The 25,993-nt window shown below is 44.7% G+C and overlaps 1 pseudogene; it reads left to right on the top strand.

Moving 5' to 3' along the window:
- The first annotated feature begins 11,424 nt into the window (after positions 1-11,424).
- On the top strand, positions 11,425-14,814 carry LOC125554808 (uncharacterized; annotated as a pseudogene).
- Positions 14,815-25,993: the final 11,179 nt, after the last annotated feature.

The raw sequence follows: 25,993 nt of genomic DNA, 5'->3' as shown, positions 1-25,993 counted from the left end.
GTGTAACGGTTAGATTTTGTGTGGAGGCTATATATACCCCTCCACCCACTCTTCATTCATGGAAAGAGCCATCAGAACATACCTACACTTTCAATACACATTTTCTGAGAGAGAACCACCTACTCATGTGTTGAGGCCAAGATATTCCATTCCTACCATATGAATCTTGATCTCTAGCCTTTCCCAAGTTGCTTTCCACTCAAACCTTCTTTCCACCAAATCCATATCATGTGAGAGAGAGTTGAGTGTTGGGGAGACTATCATTTGAAGCACAAGAGCAAGGAGTTCATCATCAACACACCATTTGTTACTTATTGGAGAGTGGTGTCTCCTAGATTGGCTAGGTGTCACTTGGGAGCCTCCGACAAACATTGTGGAGTTGAACCAAGGAGTTTGTAAGGGCAAGGAGATCGCCTACTTCATGAAGATCTACCGCTAGTGAGGCAAGTCCTTCGTGGGCGATGGCCATGATGGAATAGACAAGGTTGCTTCTTCGTGGAGCCTTCGTGGGTGGAGCCCTCCGTGGACTCGCGCAATCGTTACCCTCCGTGGGTTGAAGTCTCCATCAACGTGGATGTACGATAGCACCACCTATCGGAACCACGAGAAAAACATCCGTGTCTCCAATTGCGTTTGAATTCTCCAAACACTTCCCTTTACATTCTTGCAAGTTGCATGCTTTACTTTCCGCTGCTCATATACTCTCCGCATGCTTGCTTGATATGTATTGTGTTTGTTAAACTAGTGCCTAAACTCCACTTCAACTTAAAGAAATTAAAATTTGCAACTTTTGGCACTTAGTGTCTAATCACCCCCTAGACACCTCTTCTTGATCCTTTCAATTGGTATCAGAGCATTGATTTCCATTGCCTTGGTTTAAACATCATTGGAGGAAGATGGATGAGTCTACTTTGGGGAGTCTTAGGCGTAGAGTGCCTATTCTTGGTGGAGAATACTTTCATGAGTGGAAAAATGAAATGCTTGAGATTTTCAATGAATATCACTTGAACAAGTATATTGCTAGCCCTTGTGCACCTCATGTTGATCCCATGCATCCTCCCCTTGATGAGTCAATTGACATGATTCACAATCTTTGAACTGTTAATCTTATCACTAGAGGCTTGCCTAGAAACTTGATTAGATGTCTGCCTACTCTTAAGTGTGCCTACACCATATGGAAATTTCTTAAGGAACTCTTTCCAAATTATTCCTTGAAAGATCTAGATGAAATTCTCCATAAGTCTATTGCTTTGATTAAGATGAGTTCCAATGATCCCAAATTTGGTGACTGCTATTTGAGCTTACTAATCCTACGAGTGCCAAAGGAGATGTTGGAATCATTAGCAATATCATTTCTAGAGCTATTAGAATTCATAAAGATAACTATAGAAATGATCATTTATCTAATGAACTGCCCTCTCTAGGAATTGATCAATCACAAGATGGTGTTGAACATGAATACTTGGATGAGGATGATGATGATAGTGACTATGATCTCGATGATGCGATGAGATACTTTGGTCTTATGGCAAATCTTCGCGGCTACATGGCTGGAGGAAAGGAATGGGTCCTTGATAGTGGATGTACTGATCATATGACCGGAGATAAAGACATGTTCCGTGAGCTTGCTGAAAATGACGGCCCTCGAAAGTATGTCACTTTTGGTGATAATTCAAAGGGTAAGGTGGTTGGCCTTGGTAAGGTGGCCATCTCACATGATAGCTCCATACAAAATGTCATGCTCGTTGAATCTCTTGGCTACAACTTACTTTCAGTATCTAGACTTGCTGATTTCGGTTTCAATGTCCTATTTACCGAAGTAGGCTGCCAAGTGTTTCGTAGAGATAATCATAAAATGGTCTTTACCGGTATACGTAGAGGAGATCTTTAAATTGTTGATTTCACTAAAAAGGCTCAATCTAAAACTTGCTTAATTGCTAAATCTTCTAAAGGCTGGTTGTGGCATAGAAGGCTAGGCCATGTGGGCATGCGAAACCTTGACAAATTCATTAAAGGAAATCATATCCTTGGCGTTAACGATGTCATATTTGACAAGGATAGACTTTGTAGTGCTTGTCAAGTAGGGAAACAAGTTGGAGGAATTCATCGCGCTAAGAACATCATGACCACAAGGAGACCACTCGAGCTACTTCACATGGATCTTTTTGGTCCAAATGCCTACAAGAGTCTCGGTGGTAACTCATTTGGTTTGGTCATAGTTGATTATTTTTCAAGATTTACGTGGGTGTTCTTTCTTGATGACAAATCGCAGGTCCAAAAGATCTTCAAAAACTTTGCTAGGAAGGCCCAAAATCAATTTGACGTGAAGATCAAGAAGGTTTGGAGCGACAACGGAACGGAGTTCAAGAACGCAAATGTGGACACCTTTCTTGACGAAGAAGAGATTGCACATGAGTTCTCGGCTACGTACACACCTCAACAAAATTGAGTTGTTGAGAGGAAGAACCGGACTCTTATCGAGATGGCAAGAACGATGCTTGATGAGTACAAGACGCCAAAACACTTTTGGGCGGAAGCGGTAGAGACAGCTTGTCATGCAACAAATCGCTTGTATCTTCACAAGCTACTCGGTAAGACGGCATACGAGCTCCTCACCGGTAACAAACCCCAAGTTGGATACTTTCGAGTATTCGGCTCAAAGTGCTACATTCTTGATAAGCATCGTCGTCCTAAATTTGCTCCTAAGTCTCATGGAGGTTTCCTCCTTGGTTATGGCTCAGACTCTCACACATACCGTGTCTACAACAATTTCACCCGAAAGGTTGAAGAAATGGTAGATGTGAAGTTTGATGAATCTAACGGCTCGCAAGTAGAGCAATTGCCAATTGATGTAGGAGACAAAGATCCCTCAGAAGCAATCCAAGACTTGTCTATCGGCAAGATTCGTCCAATGGAGGTGAAGGAGAGTACCTCGTCCGTCCAAGTGGAAGCTTCTACCTCATGACAAGGTGAACCAAGAGTTGATACGGAAGCATCCACGAGTGGGACACACCAAGAAGAAGAAAACGAGGAAGTGCACCAAGACGAACGTCAACAACCTCCTTCTCCACCACGACAAGGGAACGACAACGCCAACAATGAAGAAGGCCAAGAAGAAGAACAAGATGAAGAAGATGTTCAACAAAGACCCAAGCAAAAGCTTTCACGAGTTCGAGCAAGAATTGCTAAAGATCATCCCGTGGAGCAAATCTACAATGATATCCAAACCGGGAGTCACTCGCTCAAAAACTCGTTTAGCTAACTTTTGTGAACACTATTCATTCATCTCTCGTATTGAACCTATGAAGGTTGAAGAAGCATTGGAAGATCCGGATTGGATAAATGCTATGCATGAAGAGCTACACAACTTTGAGAGAAATCAAGTGTGGACATTGGTTGAAAAGCCCGACAACAACCACAACATCATCGGTACCAAATGGGTGTTTCGCAACAAGCAAGATGAAGATGGACAAGTGGTTCGCAACAAAGCACGTCTCATTGCCCAAGGCTACACACAAGTCGAAGGTATGGACTATGGTGAGACATATGCTCCCGTTGCTAGACTTGAGTCCATTCGCATCTTACTTGCCTATGCTAATCACCATAATATCACCTTGTACCAAATGGACATTAAAAGTGCTTTTCTAAATGGTGAAATTGAAGAGGAAGTTTATGTTAAGCAACCTCCCGGCTTTGTCAACCCTAAGAAACCTAATCATGTTTACAAACTTCACAAAGCCCTTTATGGTATTAAACAAGCTCCTAGGGCATGGTATAAATGCTTGACCAAGTTCCTTATTGAAAAAGAGTTTGAAATTGGAAAAATATATTCTACTCTTTTTACTAAAAGGGTTAATGGAGAACTATTTGTATGCCAAATTTATGTTGATGATATTATATTTGGATCGACTAACCCTCATTTTAGTGAAAGGTTTGGGAAGCTAATGTCGGAGAAGTTTGAGATGTCTATGATGAGTGAACTCAAATTCTTTCTTGGTTTGCAAATCAAGCAAACTAAGGAAGGCACCTTTGTCTCTCAAATGAAGTACACCAAGGACTTATTCAAGAAGTTCAATATGCAAGAATGCAAAGGTATGACTACACCCATGCCTACTAGTGGACATCTTGATTTGACCAAAGATGGTGAACCGGTTGATCAAAAGGTTTATCGCTCTATGATTGGTTCATTGTTATATCTATGTGCTTCGCATCCCGATATCATGCTAAGTGTGTGCATGTGTGCACGATATCAAGCTGCTCCTAAGGAATGTCATCTTAAGACTGTGAAAAGGATAGTGAGATACTTAATACATACACCAAATTTTGGCATTTGGTATCCAAAGAGAGCTTCCTTTGATCTTGTTGGCTACTCCGACTCGGACTATGCCGGTGACAAGGTTGATAGAAAGTCCACTTCGGGTACTTTTAAATTCCTTGGTAGATCTCTTGTGTCTTGATCCTCCAAGAAACAAAACTCGGTATCCTTATACACCGCTCAAGCGGAATACATTGCCGTTGGTTCATGTTGTGCTCAATTACTCTGGATGACCCAAACTCTTAAAGATTATGGGATATATGTGAAATATGTTCCATTACTTTGTGACAATGAAAGTGCTATCAAGATTGCTCACAATCCCGTGCAACACTCTCGAACTAAGCATATTGAAGTTCGTCATCATTTCATTCGAGATCACGTTGCTAAGGGTGACATAAACCTTAAGCATGTTCGCACCGATAAGCAATTAGCGGATATATTCACCAAACCACTTGATGAGAAAGTGTTTTGCAGGTTAATAGGTGAATTGAACATCATTGACGCTTCAAACTTGGAGTAGGAACTCCATTGGATACATGCAAGACTTGAGCTTATGACTAATCCTTGATATTTCTCTTATGATGATAATCTTATGTCTTGGATATATTTGCATCTTGCATGTTATCTAACCCTTGTAGGTACTTGGATGAATCTAATTCTATGAGATTGCAATTCACTCACATCTTGAGCAATCTCTACATCATCAAGTCTCTACACAATGATGATTGATGACAAGGAAGCACGAAACCTTTCAAACATATCCTTTAACAAATTCTATGTTGAGTTTCATGATTGTCATGTTGGATACACAAGTGCTCTTCCTTGAGAAAACTAACCCATGTAGGTAGATGAACTCAAAATCCAAAGGGTGCTCCCAACTCTTGATGGGCTACATCAACCTTGAGAAACCCACACAAGTTCAACTACATGATCAAGATCAACACCACCACCCAAGGTATGTTATTCCATCTTAGAGTAGCTTTACTCCAAGTCATGAGTCTAAGCAACTCGACAAGATGTGAATACATCAAGATACTTAAACGAAAAATGGTAACCTCATTTTGAGCTTAAACGATGAGTACGACCTATGATCAAGTGATCTCACTTGACTCCTAAGTCAATGTACTCTAACATAGGTGACTTTGTCATCGCCCAACACTAGATGAAGTTCTCTTGTGTTCTTTTCTGTGTTCTTGCATTTGTCTCATGCATATTTGTTTCCCCTTTCAAACTTCATCTAGACCTTTTAGTTTCTTTTCTTTGTTCTGCATTTTCTGCATCCAATTCATTGCAAATCTTTGTGAGATCTTATTTGTCTAGTGAGATGAGCTGACAAGTGTTTTTCTGTGATGAACTCGGTTCCACCGGTTTCATGTTTCCGGTCTAACCGAAGATTTTTGGAGCAACCGAAGCATACAACTCGGTGACACCGATTTCACTACAGGAAAAACATTTTGCCACTTATTCCTGCTTTATTCTTGATCCAGCTCCACTCAATGAATCTTGTCCTCTGCAAGCATCACATTTACCTTAATGCTTTGTACTATGATTCAAGGACCGAACCCATTCACAACAAATTCCATAAGACCCTTCTTGGAAATTGATGTCAAAGGGGGAGAGAGAGATCACATCAAAGCCTAATCAGATCTCTAGGGGGAGGGAATACTCCAGGAAAGAGTAATCTTCAAGAATCCCAGATGCTTGATGTTCAAGAGGAGAGATGCCACATGTCTTCTTGGGGGAAAGACATGTTCATATGTGCTTATTTGCATTAGCTTTGTTCATTTGTTTCTTTGAGCTCTGTTTTTCTGTTCTCTATCTTCTCCCGATATCCCATGCTAGATTCAGGGGGAGCAAGACATCCAAGGGAAAGAAAATTCTTAAAATTCATTGCATATCCTTCTCTCTGGGGACATGTCTATATCTATCGTGGTACTCTGTACTCACTCTACATGTCATCCCAGTCTTGGTACTCTTGTGGTTTCTTTTGTTTGCTCTAGCTAGTAGGTGCATCTGTGTTATCTAACCTTGTTTAAGCAGGTTCATCACATCCTAGCCAACTCAAGACCACAAGGTAAGTATATGCATCATGGTCATGTGTATGAGAAATTCTTGCTGATGTACATACTGTTTGCAAGAAGGACTCATGGGCATGAAGGTACATTTCTCACATTTTCATCACTTGCTCTGATGCATATAGCCAATATACGTGTAACAAATTGCTACTCTGTCATGGTTATGCTCTCACATGCTTCTATATACCATATTCACATGATTGCATACATGTAGGGGGAGCCTATGCTTGTTACATGTCTTTCCAAAGCTTTACTTGCTACTCTCTATACCTTTATCTAAAGCTTTGATGTATGTTGCCATCAATTACCAAAAAGGGGTAGATTGAAAGCACAAGTGCTCCCTAGGTGGTTTTGGTAATTAATGACAACATATCTCTTGTTGGACTAGCACTTCTACCTAGTATGTTTCAGATAAAGTTCAACAATGAAGTGGCATGGACTAGAGGATGTGGAACCCCTTCAAAATGCTAAGGATAAAGGATTGGAACAAGCTCCAAGCTCAAGACTCTACACTTTATATCTTAGTGATCCAAGATCACATTGAGTCTATAGGAAAGCCAATACTATTAAGAAGGGATGAGGTGTTGCTTAATGGCTTGGTTGCTCAAAGTGCTTAGTGATATGCTCCAAATCCCTCAACCACTTTCTCACTTCCAAATATGTCCTAAACCAAAAGTCAAACTCGGCCCCACCAATTCTTTCTATCCGGAGCCACCGAGTTCAGTTGACATAGCCACTGCCAGAAACCCTAATCAGTTCGGTCTCACCGATGGGCTCTCGGTCTCACCGAGATGGGCTTGCAAACTCTCTGTTACCTGTTGCAATATTTTCGGTCCCACCGAGCTATGCAATCGGCCCCACCGAGTTTGCTTGGCCAACTCTCTGTTTCGCTTATTACCCAAATCAGTCCCACCGAGTTTGAGTAATCGGTCAAACCGAGTTTTGGATTTACCCTAACCCTAGCACATCGGTCCCACCGAGTTGATCTAGTCGGTCCCACCGAAAACCCTAACGGTCACTAGGTTTGCTAAATCGGTCTGACCGAGTTTTTCACTTCGGTCTCACCGAGATTGGTAAATTGTGTGTAACGGTTAGATTTTGTGTGGAGGCTATCTATACCCCTCCACCCACTCTTCATTCGTGGAGAGAGCCATCAGAACATAACTAAACTTTCAATACACATTTTCTGAGAGAGAACCACCTACTCATGTGTTGAGGCCAAGATATTCCATTCCTACCATATGAATCTTGATCTCTAGCCTTTCCCAAGTTGCTTTCCACTCAAACCTTCTTTCCACCAAATCCATATCCTGTGAGAGAGAGTTGAGTGTTGGGGAGACTATCATTTGAAGCACAAGAGCAAGGAGTTCATCATCAACACACCATTTGTTACTTCTTGGAGAGTGGTGTCTCCTAGATTGGCTAGGTGTCACTTGGGAGCCTCCGACAAAGATTGTGGAGTTGAACCAAGGAGTTTGTAAGGGCAAGGAGATCGCCTACTTCGTGAAGATCTACCGCTAGTGAGGCAAGTCCTTCGTGGGCGATGGCCAGGGTGGAATAGACAAGGTTGCTTCTTCGTGGACCCTTCGTGGGTGGAGCCCTCCGTGGACTCGCGCAACCGTTACCCTCCGTGGGTTGAAGTCTCCATCAACGTGGATGTACGATAGCACCACCTATCGGAACCACGACAAAAACATCCGTGTCTCCAATTGCATTTGAATTCTCCAAACCCTTCCCTTTACATTCTTGCAAGTTGCATGCTTTACTTTCCGCTGCTCATATACTCTTCGCATTCTTGCTTGATATGTATTGTGTTTGTTAAACTAGTGCCTAAACTCCACTTCAACTTAAAGAAATTAAAAACTGTAACTTTTGGCACTTAGTGTCTAATCACCCCCCTAGACACCTCTTCTCGATCCTTTCAAAGACCCTATAATCCCTGTTGGTATGATTGGCTTGCTTATCCGGGGTGCCGTGAATTTGGCATGGACGGTCGAGTATGCGGTCCAGGATGGAAGGTCCTTCGTTGTTTCTTTTGTAGGGTTTCTTCCGTTGGCCGGACTTGGAGCAACTGAATCCGGTGTTGACTGTGATGTTCTCGGTGTTGTCGCCGTTGCTTTGGTGTTTGTGTCTATTGTGCCGGAGCTTGCCGGTGATGATCTTTGCCTCGGTGGGGCCTGCCTCGCTGGCTGTGTTTTTGCTACGAGCCAGCCAGCTGTCCTCGCCTGCGCAAAAGCGGGTCATGAGTGCCGTAAGGGCTGCCATTGACTTCAGCTTTTCTTGTCTGAGGTGGCATGCTAGCCATTCGTCACGGATGCTGTGCTTGAAGGGTGCTAGGTCCTCGGCATCCGGACAGTCAACGATCTGGTTCTTTTTGGTTAGGAACCTAGTCCAGAATTTTCTGGCTGATTCACCGGGTTGTTGAACTATGTGGCTTAGGTCATTGGCATCTGGTGGCCGGACATAAGTTCCTCGGAAGTTGTCGAGGAAAGCCTCTTCCAAGTCCTCCCAGCTGCCGATGGAGTTCTCAGGCAGGCTATTTAACAAGTGTCGAGCTGGTCCTTTGAGCTTTAATGGGAGGTATTTGATGGCGTGGAGGTCATCTCCTCAGGCCATGTGGATGTGGAGAATGAAATCCTCGATCCATACTGCAGGATCGGTTGTGCCGTCGTATGATTCGATATTGGCGGGCTTGAACCCCTCGAGGAATTCATGATCCAGTACTTCAACTGTGAAGCAGAGCGGGTGTGCGGCGCCTCTATATCGGGCCGCATTGTGGCGGAGCTCTGAAGGAGTCTGTCTGCAGCATTCGGCCCGAGCGTGGTTAGGTTTGTCACGTCCGAATAGGTAGCTGTCGTCGTGCCTCGAGGCACGTCCTTGTGATCCGTAGATTGATCTTGTGTGTCCTACTCTACTATCCAGGGTCTGTCGGAGGTCGTACATATGACTCCAGACTCTTCCGTCCCTATTTTGACGGGGTGGTGGGGCAGTCTGTTGTTCGGCCTGAGTTGCCGCTTTATCCCGATCGCGGGGTGGCCGTTCCGCCGCCCTATCCCGACCACGTGGTGGTCGATCCGCATTACGCGAGGGAGATGCATGCTCCAGCGCCTCCTCATCGAATTGAGGTAGCAGTCTGCGTTTCGGGTAGCTCTTGGCTGGGCGGTTGAGGCCGTATTCCTCGGCTGTCAGGACATCAGTCCATCTGTCGACGAGCAGGTCTTGTTCAGCTTGAAGCTGTTGTTGTTTCTTTTTCAGACTCCTTGCAGTGGCTATGAGCTGAAGCTTAAAGCGCTCCTGCTCGAGAGGATCCTCAGGCACGATGAAGTCTTCGTTGCCAAGGCTTGTCTCCTCCTCGGAGGGTGGACGGTAACTATCGTCCTCCGAGTCATCTTCTATGGCCTGTTCGTCAGGGTCCCCGACAGGGTCTTCATTGTTTTCGGCGTCGCCCGGAGTACTATTTTCTCCGGTGCCAGTGTTGCCGTCCTTTGAGCGGCGGGGCTTGGGGCGGCGCTTGGGCCGCCGATGCTTGGACTGTGTCTCGGAGGTTTTATTCGCATCTGACTCTTCTTTGTCGTCGCCAGATCCTTTAGGTGTATCAACCATGTACACGTCGTACGAAGAGGTAGCTGTCCAACGTCCAGTGAATGGCGGGTCTTGGCCTTGCTCCTTGCCGGCATCGTCGTCCCATACCGTTGATGTCTTCGGAGCCATAGTTAAGCACGTCGGTTAAGTCATCGACGCTGGCTATGGAGTGGGTGGCGGCCGGGTGGGAAGCAAGATTCCTCATCATCCGTCTCTAGCTCGAACCGGACATAGTTCGGTTGTGAGTCCTTCTCCAAGGACAAATTCTTTAAAGATTTTAGCACGTCACCCAAAGGCGAGTGTTGGAAAACGTCAGCGGCGCTGAACTCGAAGATTGATAACCGATCTAGCTCGGTGTCCGCGGGCGTACACAATCCGAAACTTATAGCTGGAGACGAGTCCGAAGTTTCGTTAAATCGAATGTTGCAGGGCGTCGAGTCCATGTGCGGCTCCAACGCTGCGAACTCTGTGGCCTCGGATGGCTCGATCTGCTTCGGCTCTAAGGTCGTGGCAGCCGCAGGGACCATCTCCTGGGTGTGATCCGATGAAAGATTTAAGTCACGTTCATCGGGATGAGGGGGAGCGATCGCCGTGGGTTCAAATCCCTCGAAGATCAAGTCTTTATGGATATCCACGATGTAGTTCAAGCTTCCGAATCTGACCTGATGGCCAGGGGCGTAGCTGTCGATCTGCTCCAGATGGCCAAGCGAGTTGGCCCGCAGTACGAAGCCGCCAAATATGAAGATCTGTCCGGGGAGGAAGGTTCCTCTTTGGACAACGTCATTATTGACGATTAAAGGGGCCATCGAACCTTTTGTCAACGTCACAACGGAACTCTCAATGAAAGCACCAATGTCGGTGTCAAAACCGACGGATCTCGGGTAGGGGGTCCCGAACTGTGCGTCCAGGATCGATGGTAACAAGAGACGGGGGACACGATGTTTACCCAGGTTCGGGCCCTCTCTATGGAGGTAATACCCTACTTCCTACTTGATTGATCTTGATGAATATGAGTATTACAAGAGTTGATCTACCATGAGATCGTAACGGCTAAACCCTAGAAGTCTAGCCTATGAATATGGTAATGAGTATATGTCGTGTCCTTTCCGGACTATCCTCTTCGGTTTATATAGACACCGAGGGGATCTAGGGTTTACATGGAGTCGGTTAAATAAGAAGGAATCTTCGGTCGCCAAGCTTGCCTTCCACGCCAAGTAGAGTCCAATCCGGACACGGTGTAGTCTTTGGCCTTCATGTCTTCACAGCCCATCAGTCCGGCCCATGGATAACAGGACGGACGCCCGAGGACCCCTTAGTCCAGGACTCCCTCAACGGCGACATACGTCTTCATGGAAAGGTTCCGCTCGGTTCCAGACTAGTTCCAGGCAGCTGCGAGGTCGGGAAGACGCGGCTTCTGGTGAAAATCGCGCCTGACTGTGGTCCTGGCGGACAATGGCGGTGTCTCGGACGTCGTTCCCTTCTGGTGGCATCGTCGTTGTAGGTAACGTCAACCTGATCGGGAAGTTCCGGGGGAAACCCTAGGTCTGGGTCTAACGGATCGGACGATGACGGTGCCTTCAGTGTTGTTCTCCCTCCTGGGGGCATCATTTTGGAGTAAGTGCTGGTTGAAGGGGACAAGAGAAGGAGCGGTGTTTCATCTTGTTCATTGATGATGGCGGATCTCGGCGGTGTGGCGCGGTGGAGACTCGGCGCCCGATGAGCGGAGATGGACTCGCGCAGGAGGGTGACGCTGTCTGGCGTCGTGGTGGCGTCGGCGGCAGCTAGACCGGGCAAGGTAGATGCAGTAGTACAGTTCTGAAGATGGATTGGTGGCAGGTGGCTGCGGCGGCCTCATACCCGGCAGGCGTCCTGGTTGAGGAGTACGCCGGACTGGTGGGTGCCCATACCCGGCAGGCGTCCTGGTTGAGGAGTACGCCGGACTGGTGGGTGCCCATACCCGGCAGGCGTCCTGGTAAGTCTTAGATGTTAGGTTTGGCTACGAGGTATGTTTGGTATTAGGCCTAGACTTTCAGTGTCCCTTCATCAACTGGATAGGAGTAGCGATAGATGTTGCTTAGACGGTGGCTTTAGTCTTACTGTTGTATGACTTTATAAGGTCTATGTCAATAATTAATAAAATGGCGGTATACATCGTCCAGATGCAGAAGCCGGAAGTCTTCCTCCTTTTCTATAAAAAATATGCAACAAGAAAAGAAAAGGGTTATGGCAACGCACTGCCATTCTGTTAGTTCTTCAACATAGACCATAACAACCCACTTATCTACTACCCATATAAAAGCACGAAAGGGCAGAGAACCAAATCATCTCAACCATTGAAACATGTTGATCTGATGGTCCAAATCGTCTCATAGCATCAAACGCGTTTGACACTCTAATCACCCACCACTGCCATTGGTTATTACCACGATTAGCTTATACAAAAAAAAGACCATGTCTAGGCAGAACACCCGATACCCTTCCCACCATAGGCCCGCCCACGATCCCCAGTTCCTCTCGCAAACCACCAGGTCGTTTCGTCCCCCACCCCCACCAAGCCCCTTCCCTGCCACCACCATTCTCTTCCGCTTGCGTGCTCTTGCCCTGCCCGCACCTCCCACATGCTCTTCACGGCCGCCGCCTGGCCCGCCTCAGAAAACCGGCACCATCACGCGACCTGCTGTGGATCCGCTTGAGGGGTAGACGGAGCAGGACGCGCTCACGGCAAGTCGGACAAGGAGGGCTTCTACGCCGCCGCGCTCTGGATGCACGAGCAGCACCTGCGCGCGCTTGTCTGCAACGTCGCCGCGGTCGCGCTCGCCGAGTTCAGCTACCTCAAGGACTTCCCCGAGCTACTGTTCCGCCTCCTCCGCGGCCCCGACGTGCGCGCGTTCGCCAAGGCCGGCGCCGTGGCCGACAAGGCATGCAGGAAGGCCAAGGGCCTCGCCAACCAGCGGGAGGACTTGCGGGCTAGGCTCGCCGGCCGCAAGCGCGCCCCCGTGACTGCCAAGGCCACCTTCGGTGACTTCCTCTCCGCCGCGCTCTCAAGGCCGGCAAGGGCAGCAAGCACGTGGAGGTTGTCCTGGTCCAAGAGCCTGCGGAGGTGCAGAAGCTGGAAGCGATGGAGGTGGACCAGAAGAAGACGACGGCGGCGAGTAAGGCGCGGCGGATGTCGAAGAAGGTACGCACGGTTGCCAAGCTTGACGTGCAGTCGTTGGAGATGTACTACGGCGACCGTGCCTACCGCTTCCTGTTCGACGCCGTCGTCGACTTCTTCGGCTCGCTCCTCACCTCGGACCTCCAGCAGCTGGCCTCCGGCGGCAAAAGAGGAAGATCGAGCTTGCCGCCAAGTGGTACCCCACGCCAGGCTCGTCCTTCGACCGCACCACGCTGCTCTGCGAGGCCATCGCCCGCCGCCTCTTCCCGCGCGACTCGGACCCCGAGCTCACCCAGCTCCCGGACGGGCACTACGCGTACCGCGCCCTACACCGCCTCCGCCACGAGGTGCTCTGCTCGTGCCGCTGCGCAAGGTGCTGGAGCTCCCGGAGGTGTACATGAGCGCGCAGCGGTGGTCGGAGCTGCCCTACATCCGCATCGCCTCAGTGGCCATGCGGCGCTACAAGTTCCTCCTCAAGAAGCACGATGAGGAGCGTTTCGACAAGTACCTGGAGGACGTGGAGGCTGGCCAGGCCAAGATCGCGGCCGGTGCGCTCCTGCCCCACGAGATCGCCGCGGCCGCCTACCGCGGCCAGGACGACAATGTGTCGGAGCTGAAGTGGCGCCGCATGGTGGACGACCTCCGTTCCAAGGGGTCGCTGCGCAACTGCATCTCAGTCTGCGACGTGTCCGCGAGCATGAGCGGCACCCCGATGGAGGTGTGCATCACGCTGGGTGTGCTCACCTCGGAGCTCAGCCGGCAAGGTGATCACCTTCAGCGAGAACTCGAGAACCCGCCAGAAGATGGACTTCGTGCGACACATGCACTGGGGCGGGAGCACTAACTTCCAGGGGGTGTTCGACCAGATCCTCCGCACGACGGTGGAGGCGAGTAGGCGCGTCTGGCGCCGGAGAAGATGATCAGGACCGTGTTCGTGACTTCGTGTACAGCGACATGGAGTTCAATATGGCGTCTGGGAGGGAGGGGAACTTTTGGTCTATGGGGACATATGCACCTTATATGGGAATTTTTTTTAGTAATTCAACAAAAAGTCAAAAATTCCTGAAAATATTTTTGAAATAAACTTGACCTTCTATTGTACTAGTGAGAAATAAAATCCACAAAAAATATCCTTTTGACTTCTTTTTGAAAAAGACAAATTTTTGGTTAAAATAGTGTGAATAGTGACCTATAGTAGCAAATAAATTTTGTCTTTTTTGCTTGAGGTCAACTTTTATTGTTTTTCATCAACATTTACATATCAGTGCAAAAGTAAGTCAAGTGTTTTGTCAAAATAGTTCTTATCTATTTTGACTTTTTATTAAAAAATTAAAAAAATTCCCATATAGGATGCATATACAACCAGGAACCAAAGTGTATTTCCCGTCTGGAAGCGCCTACGCCTACTACTACTACAGCCGGCGGGAGTCTGTTCCGTGTGGGAGACTCACTACGAGGTGATCTGCAAATAGTTCAGGGACGCTGGCTACGGCGACGTGGTGCCCCGGATCATCTTCTGGAACCTGCGTGACTCGCAGTCGACGCTGGTGACGTCGACCCAGCCAGGGGTGGCCATGGTGAGCGGCTTCTCCAAAAACTTCCGCAAGATCTTTCTGAAGAACGACGGGGTGGTGAACCCTGAGGCCATCGCTGGCGAAGAGTACCAGAAGCTTGTCGTGTACGACTAGGTCCATGCATTGTCAGTTGTCATCATCAGCTTAGTTGGTCTGTCGTGCTGTTGGATTATCTTGTTTTCAGAATTGTGAACAGCAGGCTTTGCTGTGCTTGATTAGCTTATTTTCTGAAATAAAACCAAAATCATGCTTGACTATAATTATCCAATGTACTGATCGATCATCATTTGGAGTGCATTAATTTATTGGCTGTGCCTTGTGAATTCCGAAGAGCTTAGCTGCCCATGTTGTTCTTGGTTAGCATAGTCTTTTGTGCATTTGTACCTTATTACCCTGTTTGCTTTCCAATGTCATTAGGAATTCTCTTGATTGCAACCTTATATACTTGCATAGAGCTGCATGTATGCACTGAATTGAATTCTGAATTCGGACCTGGTAAAAGTGGTCTGAACTGTTGCCTGTTTTATCATCGTGCCACTAATGCGGAAACTTACTCATCGTTCATGTGTGCATTTGGGTTTCTCTGTTTTATCACGCAGCTTTGGCAAATTCATTCTGTAGTGTAGGAACACGTTTCTAAACACAGTGTCCTTAAATGGCCTGCACATCCTCTATGCATACATGTGGTTGATACTGTTATTAATCTGTAACTGAGCCGAAGGCTGAAGCTAGATGCAGAATCTCTCTTATGTAAAAAAAAATCCATGCTGGTTAACTTCACATTTAACAGTGGAGTTACTAAAACTAAATTTTGGCGAACAGTGGTAAAATGGATATACTATGCAGTAGGCATAAGTGGAGAGCTGCATGTATGCAATGAATTCAGGGTACGGCATGCCAAAACTGCAGAAACTTTTTTTTGAGAGTTGCGCAAATACAACTTTGGCAGAGAATGGATGACTCGTATTGTCATCAGTCAGGAAATGAACGAAATAAACTTTGGCAGTACTACAAAGTATAAATTTTATTAATTATAGCTTTTCTGAAACCTCAAATGCACATTCGTTGGTAATATTTTTGACTTTTACAATTGGATATTCTATCTATACTCCCTGCAAAATAAAAGGATATTTTATCTAGACACATGTGAATTTCACGTGCAAGCATAATTGATGCTGATTTCATATCTTGAAGTTTTTATTCCTGTAACGAAAATATTGCTAATGCTCTGAGTACCCCCCGCCCCCTCCCCCCTGGTTGTAGAGCAAGGGCTCGCTTCCTTATATTTTCAATGCATATATACTTTGAATTTTTATCTTTTCCTTTTTGGGTTGCCCTTAATGATCACCGCTAAGTTTGCATTGCATTTTGTGGAAGCACATGAAAATGCAGGTTTTGCTTGATGAATTGGTTGGCTTAGCACCCATGGACTCGAGCTGAACGGAAGTAGCCTTGTAAGGACCCAAGCCATGCAAGATACGAATAATTGTTGCCTTGGCATTATCTCTTTCTTCATGGTGTTTAGATTGTAGTGATATGATAGATGACAGCGAAATCCAGAATTTTGAGAGCTCATATGTGTGCGTACGACCAGTAAGGGGTAGATTGCCTTTGATGCTGATCTTGTATCCACCTATAAGCGTATGAAATTAAACAGGTATGCATTGACTCATCAGGAGAGAAATTTACGTCAATGGGTTTAATCTCAATATAATTAAGCTTTAGGCAAGTTCGCAATTTGCGAAGTACTGGATCCTACCTTGATTTAAACTGGCATAGTATATGCAAGGAACTTAAAGTAGCTATATGTGGATTGAAATTTAAACATGTTCATATTCAAATTTTAAACTCGAATAAGACGTGCATTGCACGTGCAAGCTTACTAGTTATACATACAAATTACAATCCACGGACCAAAAAATCCCTGAGACATGATGATCAAAATATAAATAATAACCTGTGCACACCAAACAATTCTCAAATTGTTCCTTTTTTAGCGAGATTCTCAAATTGTTCTGCAACGTAGTGGCAAAGGCATGTAGATTGATTTTTCTTTTGAAGTTCAAGCATGTACATTGATAATGTAGCTTCGTGTTTGTATAAGAATGGCAATACATCTTTGTACCGAGGAGTAGCCGTTTTGTAATCAACGGCAGGGAATCTCCGGCTGCCGCGGCGAGCACGACCGCGCTTCCCGCTGCTATCGCCTATGCGGATGTCAGTCAGGGTACGTGGACATGGACCGGATCCACCAGGGACCTGCTGGCCGTTGCCTCACACGTGCGTACACCGGGCCACCACCCCTGCAGTCTGCACGATGCTAGCCTCGTCTTGCTCCGTCGTAGACTATGGACAAGCCATGATCTGGGGCCAATCCACCGGGCCCGCTCTTCGGAAGCTGCTGTTTTAGCATTCGCTCAAGACACTCAAAAATAAAAGTAGGTTGCTTTAGCAAATCCGGCTCCTTTAATTTGATTTTTTTTCGTGTGGTTTTGTGAGGGCTTGGTTGGGCGTTGGGGGCAGGGATGAGATGGCGACCCATGCTTCTGTTTTGTCCAACTGTTGGAACTCGAAAGTGGTGCATCGCATTTTCTTTACTCTCCTTTTTTTTTGCATTCTTTTGTTCCACCTGATCTGTGGTCAAATTAGCCTCAAAATACCCAACTTTCGGAAGCTGCTGTTGTGTTTGTCACTTTCTGGCTCCACCAGAGCTTTAGGGCATCTCCATGGCAGATTTCTAAAACGGACAGATCATCCATCCACGAACCGGTCTCGACAGGGATCCGGACACTAACACAGGAGCCGACACCCCAAAGCTAGTTGCAAACGTCCGGTCACATTTGATGCAAATTTAAATAAACTGGATGGAAACATATAGCGGACTAGGTTATTATAACCGGATGATTTTCATTCAAGTTTATTTTTTTTACATAAAGTTGGATGATTTTCATCTAAACCGAAGCACATTCATTACGTTTTTGACATATTTCAACTATAGCGGATTTCATGGGCGACGTGGTAGGATGAAAGCCAACGCCTTCTGCTCATCCATGTCCATCACGATGCCCATGCCGGCGATTTGCTCCCCTGCGAGCCAGTACTCGTCAAGGAGCCGGAGGTTGTACCTCTGGTTGGCCTGCGCCTGTTGGAAAACCGCCTCCTGCTCTTCCACCACCATGTTAGTGAAGTGTGCCCGCGCCTCGTCATGGTGATGTTGTTTCAATGCAGAAAGAAGGTGTGTGCAGCGGGCGGCGCTCTTGGCCGGTGTGCCACTTCAAAGTCGGCTCCAATGAGAGGCCGCGTCCGCTCTAGGCAGGTATGAATGCGGCGTTGACGCTCTGGAGCACCGCTAGCCGCTTCAGGCGAGAAAGGGCGCAGGAGGGTGTTTTGATGAGCCCGTGGTGTCGGACGCGTGTGTGGCAGCAGTCCGAACACCTGCAAAGCCCCCGCTTTGCTTCAGGTTTGCGAGGAAAAGGACATCCGGACCGCTGCGCGGGCGGATGGGGTACCGCGTCGGATGACAAAACATATCCGGACCCCCGGTTCGTATGGATGCGAGCGGTTTGAGGGTCAACATTGTAGATGCCCTTACACCCCTTTTTATTTAAATAATATATTGCATTATAGAAATTTTAGAAATCGAAAAGTTACTCAAACGATAAAAATATGTGTTTTGCCTATCGACTTTTTTTGTTTTCTTTCTCATTTGTTGTTTCTTCACCGTTTTCTATAAAAGGGATGATGACGTATCAGGTTATAACTCTACCAAAACATTTAATGTTAGTGGTATGTTATGTAGGCAATGACTTCGTGAGAAATTAAAATACTTTGACAACATTATAAGAAATCTAGGAAGAAACCGGAGGATCATATGGAGTAACGTGAAACCCTATACATGATATTAAAATAGTATTTAGTCAATTATAAAGAAATTCATTATCATGTTGTTTCTCAAGCGGCATTTTGGCGCCAATTCATAGTGAAGTAATATAACATCGTAGGACTATAATCGACATTCACTAAGAATCTTAACGAATTCATTTATTGCGCAACTATGATTGTGAATGTGCATGCAATGAGTGACCCTGACATAACCTCGGCAGGGGAAGAAGGGTACATGGCCGCGGACAGATCCTGTTTGACGGTGACGTAGTCCAAGGAGGGTAGGCACATTGATGGGTTTTGCGGATGTCCTACGATGCATGGGCAACAGTCACAGAGGTATTGACGGATGAGGAGGTTGCGGATGCAAGGCAACGAGGGAAAAGGATCAAAGTGAAAGAAAAGTGGACGGGGGTATATTTGGGTGGGTCGGGGTGTCAGAGTCTTGCGTGGTGGCGGTCTAAACTCCCGCAAAGCCTGCCCCGAGTTGTTTCCGGTTTGCGGGAAACGGACGTCTGGACCGCTCTGCAGACCGATAAGGTACCGTGTTTGCGGGTGGTTCGAGGGTTAGCGTATGCCCTTATACCTAATTTATTTATATAATATTGTATTATAAAATTTTGGAAAATCAAAAAGTTTCTCCGATGACAAAAAAATGTTTTTCGCCTGTCGACTTTTTTGTTTTCTTTCTCATTTGTCGTTTCTGTACCATTTTCTATAAAAGGACTGATGATTATAACTCTACCGAAACATTTTACATTAGTGGTATGTTACGTAGACAATGGATTCCCGACAAATTAAAGTACTTTGACGCCATTATAAGAAATCCAGGAAGAAACCTGAGGATCGTATGGAGTAACAGTGAAATCCTATATGTGATATTAAATATTTAGTCAATTAAAGCAATTCGTTATCATGTCGTTTCTCAAGCGGCATTTTGGCGGCAATTCAAAACGGAGTAATATAACATCATAGGACTATTATCAATATTCACTAAGAATCTTAACAAATTCATTTATTGCACAACTATGATTATGAATGTACATGCACATACACATCCTCTCTGGGAGGCCATTCTTCCTAGTAGTGAGTGAGCCTGACACAACCTCGGCATGGGAGAAGGGTACCTAGCTACGGAGGTATCCCGGGTGGACAGCGACATAGTCCAAGAAGGGCTAGCGCATTGTGGGGGTTGTAGACGTCCTACGATGCCTGGACGGCGGTCGAATAGGTACATCGACAGACGAGGAGGGTGCGGATGCAAAGCAATGAGGGAGAAGGGGCGAAGTGGAAGGAAAGTGGACTGGGGGTATTTGGGTGGGGCGGGTATGCCGGAGTTCTACGTGGCTGCGGTCCGGACTCCCGCAAAGCCTCCCCCGGGCTGCTTCCAGTTTGCGGGAAAATGGACGTCCGGACCGCTCCGCGGACCGATAAGGTACCACGTTGGATGGCAAAATGGGTCCGGACAACGCTGTATGGACAAATGTGGGCGGTTTTAGGGTCAGCATATGCCCTTAAACCCATTTTTTTATATAATAGTGTATTATAAAAAATTAGAAAATCCAAAGGTTACTCAAACGTCAAAAATATGTTTTTCACCTATCGACTTTTTGTTTTCTTTCTCATCTGTCGTTTCTATACCGTTCTCCATAAAAGGAATGATGACTTATGAAGTTATAACTCTATCGAAGCATTTTACATTAGTGGTAATGTTAAGTCGGCAGCGGCTTCCCGACAAATTAAAGTACTTTGACGTCATTATAAGAAATCCTGGAAGAAACCCGAGGATCGTATGGAGTAACGATGAAACCCTATACGCGATATTAAATATTTTGTCAATTAAAGCAATTCGTTATCATGTCATTTCTCAAGCGGCATTTTGGCGGCAATTCAAAGTGGAGTAATATAACATCGTAGGACTATCATCAACATTCTCTAAGAATGTTAACAACTTCATTTATCGTGGAACTATGATTATGAATGTGCATGCACGTACACGTCCCTCTGTGAGGACGTTCTCCCTAGCAGTGAGTGACACTGACACAATCCAGACAGGGGGAGAAGGGTACCTGGCTGCAGAGGGCTCCTGGATGGACGATGACATAATCCAAGAAGGGCAGGCGCATTGGTAAGGGTTACTGACGTCCTACAATGTTTGGGCGGCGTCTGAAGAGGTATAGCATCAAACGAGGAGGGTAGGAATGCAAAGTAAGGAGGGGAGCGGAGGGGGATGCTACCTCTTGAGCATGCGTTGGTTTTCTCTTGAAGAGGAAAGGGTGATGCAGCAAAGCAGTGTAAGTATTTTCCTCAGTTTTTGAGAACCAAGGTATCAATCCAGTAGGAGACCACGAGCGAGTCACCTCGTACCTACACAAACAAATAAGAACATCATAACCAACACGATAAAGGGGTTGTCAATCCCTTCACGACCACTTATAAGAGTGAGATCTGATAGAGATAATAATAATAAGATAAATATTTTTGGTATTTTTATGATATAGATTGAAAGTAAAGATTGCAAAATAAAATAGATTGGGAACTTGTATGATGGAAAATAGACCCGGGGGGCATAGGTTTCACTAGTGGCTTCTCTCAAGATAGCATAAGTATTACGGTGGGTGAACAAATTACTGTCGAGCAATTGATAGAAAAGCGAATAATTATAAGAATATCTAGGTATGATCATGTATATAGGCATCACGTCCGTGACAAGTAGAGCGACTCCTGCCTGCATCTACTAATATTACTCCACACATCGACCGCTATCCAGCATGCATCTAGAGTATTAAGTTCATAAGAACAGAGTAACGCTTTAAGCAAGATGACATGATGTAGAGGGATAAACTCATGCAATATGATATAAACCCCATCTTTTTATCCTCGATGGCAATAATACAATACTTGTCGTTTCCCTTTCTGTCACTGGGATCGAGCACCGCAAGATTGAACCCAAAGCTAAGCACTTCTCCTATTGCAAGAAATATCAATCTAGTAGGCCAAACCAAACTGATAATTCGAAGAGACTTGCAAAGATAACCAATCATACATAAAAGAATTCAGAGAAGATTCAAATATTGTTCATAGATAATCTTGATCATAAACCCACAATTCATCGGATCTCGACAAACACACCGCACAAAGAGTTACATTGAATAGATCTCCAAGAAGATCGAGGAGAACTTTGTATTGAGATCCAAAGTGAGAGAAGAAGCCATCTAGCTACTAGCTATGGACCCAAAGGTCTGAGGTAAACTACTCACACATCATCGGAGGGGCCATGGAGTTGATGTAGAGGCCCTCCATGATCAATGCCCCCTCCGGCGGAGCTCCAGAAAAGGCCCCAAGATGGGATCTCTTGGGTATAGAAGGTTGCGATGGTGGAAATAGGGTTTCGTGGTGCTCCTGGATGTTTTCGGGGTATGTGAACATATGTAGGAGGAAGAAGTAGGCCGATTGAGCCACGAGGGGGGAGGGCGCGCCCCTGCCTCGTGGCCGCCTCGTTGATTGCTTGACGTCCACTCCAAGTCCTCTAGATCACGTTTGTTCCAAAAATCACGCTCCCGAAGGTTTCATTCCGTTTGGACTCTGTTTGATATTCCTTTTCTGCGAAACACTGAAATATGCAAAAAAAACAGCAATTTGGGCTGAGCCTCCGGTTAATAGGTTAGTCCCAAAAATAATATAAAAGTGTAAAATAAAACCCATTACCATCCAAAACAGATAATATAATAGCATGGAACAATAAAAAATTATAGATACGTTGGAGACGTATCAACATCCCCAAGCTTAATTTCTGCTCGTCCTCGAGTAGGTAAATGATAAAAACAGAATTTTTGATGTGGAATGCTTTCTAGAATATTCTTCAATGTATTTTTCCCTATTGTGACATGAATGTTCAGATCCGAAAGATTCAAAATAAAAGTTTATTGTTGACATAAAAATAGTAATACTCCAAGTATGCTAATCAAGCAATTATGTCTTATCAAAATACTATAGCCAAATAAAACTTATCCCTACAAAGTCATATAGTTTGGCCATGCTTCATTTTCGTCATACAAAATGCTCTCATCATGCACAACCCCGACGACAAGTCAAGCAATTGTTTTATACTTAACCTTTTTCAAACTCTTTCAACTTTTACGCAATATATGAGCGCGAGCCATGGACATAGCACTATGGGTGGAATAGAATATGATGATTGAGGTTGTGTGAGAAGACAAAAAGGGAGAAAGTCTCACATTGACGCGGCTAATCAATGGGCTGTGGAGATGCCCACCGATTGATGTCAATGGAAGGAGTAAGGATTGCCATGCAACGGATGCACTAGAGCTATAAATATATGAAAGCTCATCAAAGAAACTAAGTGGGTGTGCATCCAACTTGCTTGCTCACAAAGACCTAGAGCATTTGAGGAAGCCCATCATTGGAATATACAAGAGTTCTATAATAAAAAATTTCCACTAGTATATGAAAGTGACAAAATAAGAGACTCTCTATCATGAAGATCATGGTGCTACTTTGAAGCACAAGTGTGTAAAAATGATAGTAACATTGTCCATTCTCTCTTTTTCTCTCATTCTCTTTTTTTATTTGGGCCTTCTTTCTTTTTTTTGGCCTATTTTCTCTTTATTTTTTTTCGTCCGGAGTCTCATCCCGACTTGTGGGGGGATCATACTCTCCATCATCCTTTCCTCACATGGAACGATGCTCTAATGATGATCATCACACTTTTATTTTCTTACAACTCAAGAATTACAACTCGATACCTAGAACAAAATATGACTCTATGTGAATGCCTCCAGCGGTGTACCGGGATTGCGATGAATCAAGACTGACATGTATGAAAAATTAAGCATGGTGGCCTTGCCACAAATACGATGTCAACTACATGATCATGCAAAGCAATATGACAATGATGATGCGTGTCATAATAAATGGAACGGTGGAAAGTTGCATGACAATATATCTCGAAATGGCTATGGAAATGCCATAATAGGTAGGTATGGTGGTTGTTTTGAGGAAGATATGAGGAGGCTTATGTGTGATAGAGTGTATCATATCACGGGGTTTGGATGCACCGGCGAAGTTTGCACCAACTCTCAAGGTGAGAAAGGGCAATGCACGGTATCAAAGAGTCTAGCAATGATGGAAGGGTGAGAGTGCGTATAATCCATGGACTCAACAATAGTCATAAATAACTCACATACTTATTGCAAAAATCTACAAGTCATCAAAACCAAGCACTACGCGCATGCTCCTAGGGGGATAGATTGGTAGGAAAAGACCATCGCTCGTCCCCGACCGCAACTCATAAGGAAAGCAATCAAAGAACACCCCATGCTTCAAATTTGTCACATAACGTTTACCATACGTGCATGCTACGGGACTTGCCAACTTCAACACAAGTATTCATCAATTTCACAATTACTCAACTAGCACACCTCTAATATTATCACCTTTATATCTCAAAACCGTATATCAAGCATCCAACTTCTCTTAGCATTTAAATTTTTTAACCAAAGTGAATTACCATGCAGTTCTAAAGGACTCTCAAAATGATATAAGTGAAGCATGAGAGATCAATTATTTCTATAAAATAGAACCACCGCCGTGCTCTCAAAGATATAAGCGAAGCACTAGAGCAAAAATTATCCAACTCAAAAGATATAAGTGAAGCACATAGAGTATTCTAATAAATTCCAATTCATGTGTGTGTCTCCCAAAAGGTGTGTACAGCAAGGATGATTATGGTAAACTAAAAAGGAAAGACTCAAATCATACAAGACGCTCCAAGCAAAACACATATCATGTGGCGAATAAAAATATAGCTCCAAGTAAAGTTACCGATGGACGAAGACGAAAGAGGGGATGCCTTCCGGGGCATCCCCAAGCTTAGGCTTTTGGTTGTCCTTGGATTTTACCTTGGGATGCCTTGGGCATCCCCAAGATTAGGCTCTTGCCACTCCTTGTTCCGTAATCCATCAAATCTTTACCCAAAACTTGAAAACTTCACAACACAAAACTTAAAAGAAAATCTCCGTGAGCTCCGTTAGTAAAAGAAAACAAACCACCACTTCAAGGTACTATAATGAAATCATTCTTTATTTATATTGGTGTTAAACCTACTGTATTCCAACTTTTCTATGGTTCATAAACTCTATTACTAGCCATAGATTCATCAAAATAAGCAAACAACACACGAAAAACAGAATCTGTCAAAAACAGAACAGTCTGTAGTAATCTGTAGGTTTAGAATACTTATGGAACCCCAAAAATTCTAAAATAAATTTTTGGACGTGAGGAATTTATCTATTAATCATATGCAAAAATAATTAACTAAATAACACTCTCCAGTAAAAAATGGCAGCAATTCTTGTGAGCGCTAAAGTTTCTGTTTTTTACAGCAAGATCAAAAAGACTTTCCCCAAGTCTTCCCAACGGTTCTACTTGGCACAAACACTAATTAAACACAAAAACACAACCAAAACAGAGGCTAGATAAATTATTTATTACTAAACAGGAACAAAAAGCAAGGAACAAAAATAAAATTGGGTTGCCTCCCAAGAAGCGCTATCGTTTAACGCCCCTAACTAGGCATAAAAGCGAAGATAGATCTAGGTATTGCCATCTTTTGTGGGCAATCCATAGCTGGCTCTCATAATAGATTCATATGGTCATTTAATTTTCTTTCTAGGGAAGTGTTCCATGCCTTTTCTTAACGGAAATTGGAATCTAATATTCCCTTCCTTCATATCAATAATTGCACCAACCGTTCTAAGGAAAGGTCTACCAAGAATAATAGGACATGAAGGATTGAAATCTATATCAAGAACAATGAAATCTACGGGCACATAATTCCTATTTGCAACAATAAGAACATCATTAATCTTTCCCATAGGTTTATTAATAGTGAAATCCGCAAGGTGCAAGTTTAAAGAACAATCATCAAATTCACGGAAACCTAGCAAATCACACAAAGTTTTTGGGATCGTGGAAACACTAGCACCCAAATCACACAAAGCATAGCATTCATGATCTTTAATTTTAATTTTAATTGTAGGTTCCCACTAATCATAAAGTTTTCTAGGGATAGAAACTTCCAACTCAAGTTTTTCTTCATAAGATTGCATCAAAGCATCAACGATATGTTTAGTAAAGGCTTTATTTTGACTATAAGCATGAGGAGAATTTAGCACGGATTGCAACAAGGAAATACAATCTATCAAAGAGCAATTATCATAATTAAATTCCTTGAAGTCCAAGATAGTGGGTTCGTTGCTATCTAAAGTTTTAACCTCTTCAATCCCACTTTTACCAATTTTTGCATCAAGATCTAAAAACTCCGAATTTTTGGGACGCCTTCTAACTAAAGTTGACTCATCTCGAGTCCCATCATTATCAAGATTCATAT

The sequence above is a fragment of the Triticum urartu genome, chromosome 4A (genome assembly GCF_056163025.1).
Source record: "Triticum urartu cultivar PI428250 chromosome 4A, HENAU_Tu73, whole genome shotgun sequence".
NCBI classification, from domain to species: Eukaryota; Viridiplantae; Streptophyta; class Magnoliopsida; order Poales; family Poaceae; genus Triticum; species Triticum urartu.
Note: the sequence above shows the minus strand (reverse complement) of the source record. Positions and strands in the feature narration are given on the sequence as shown.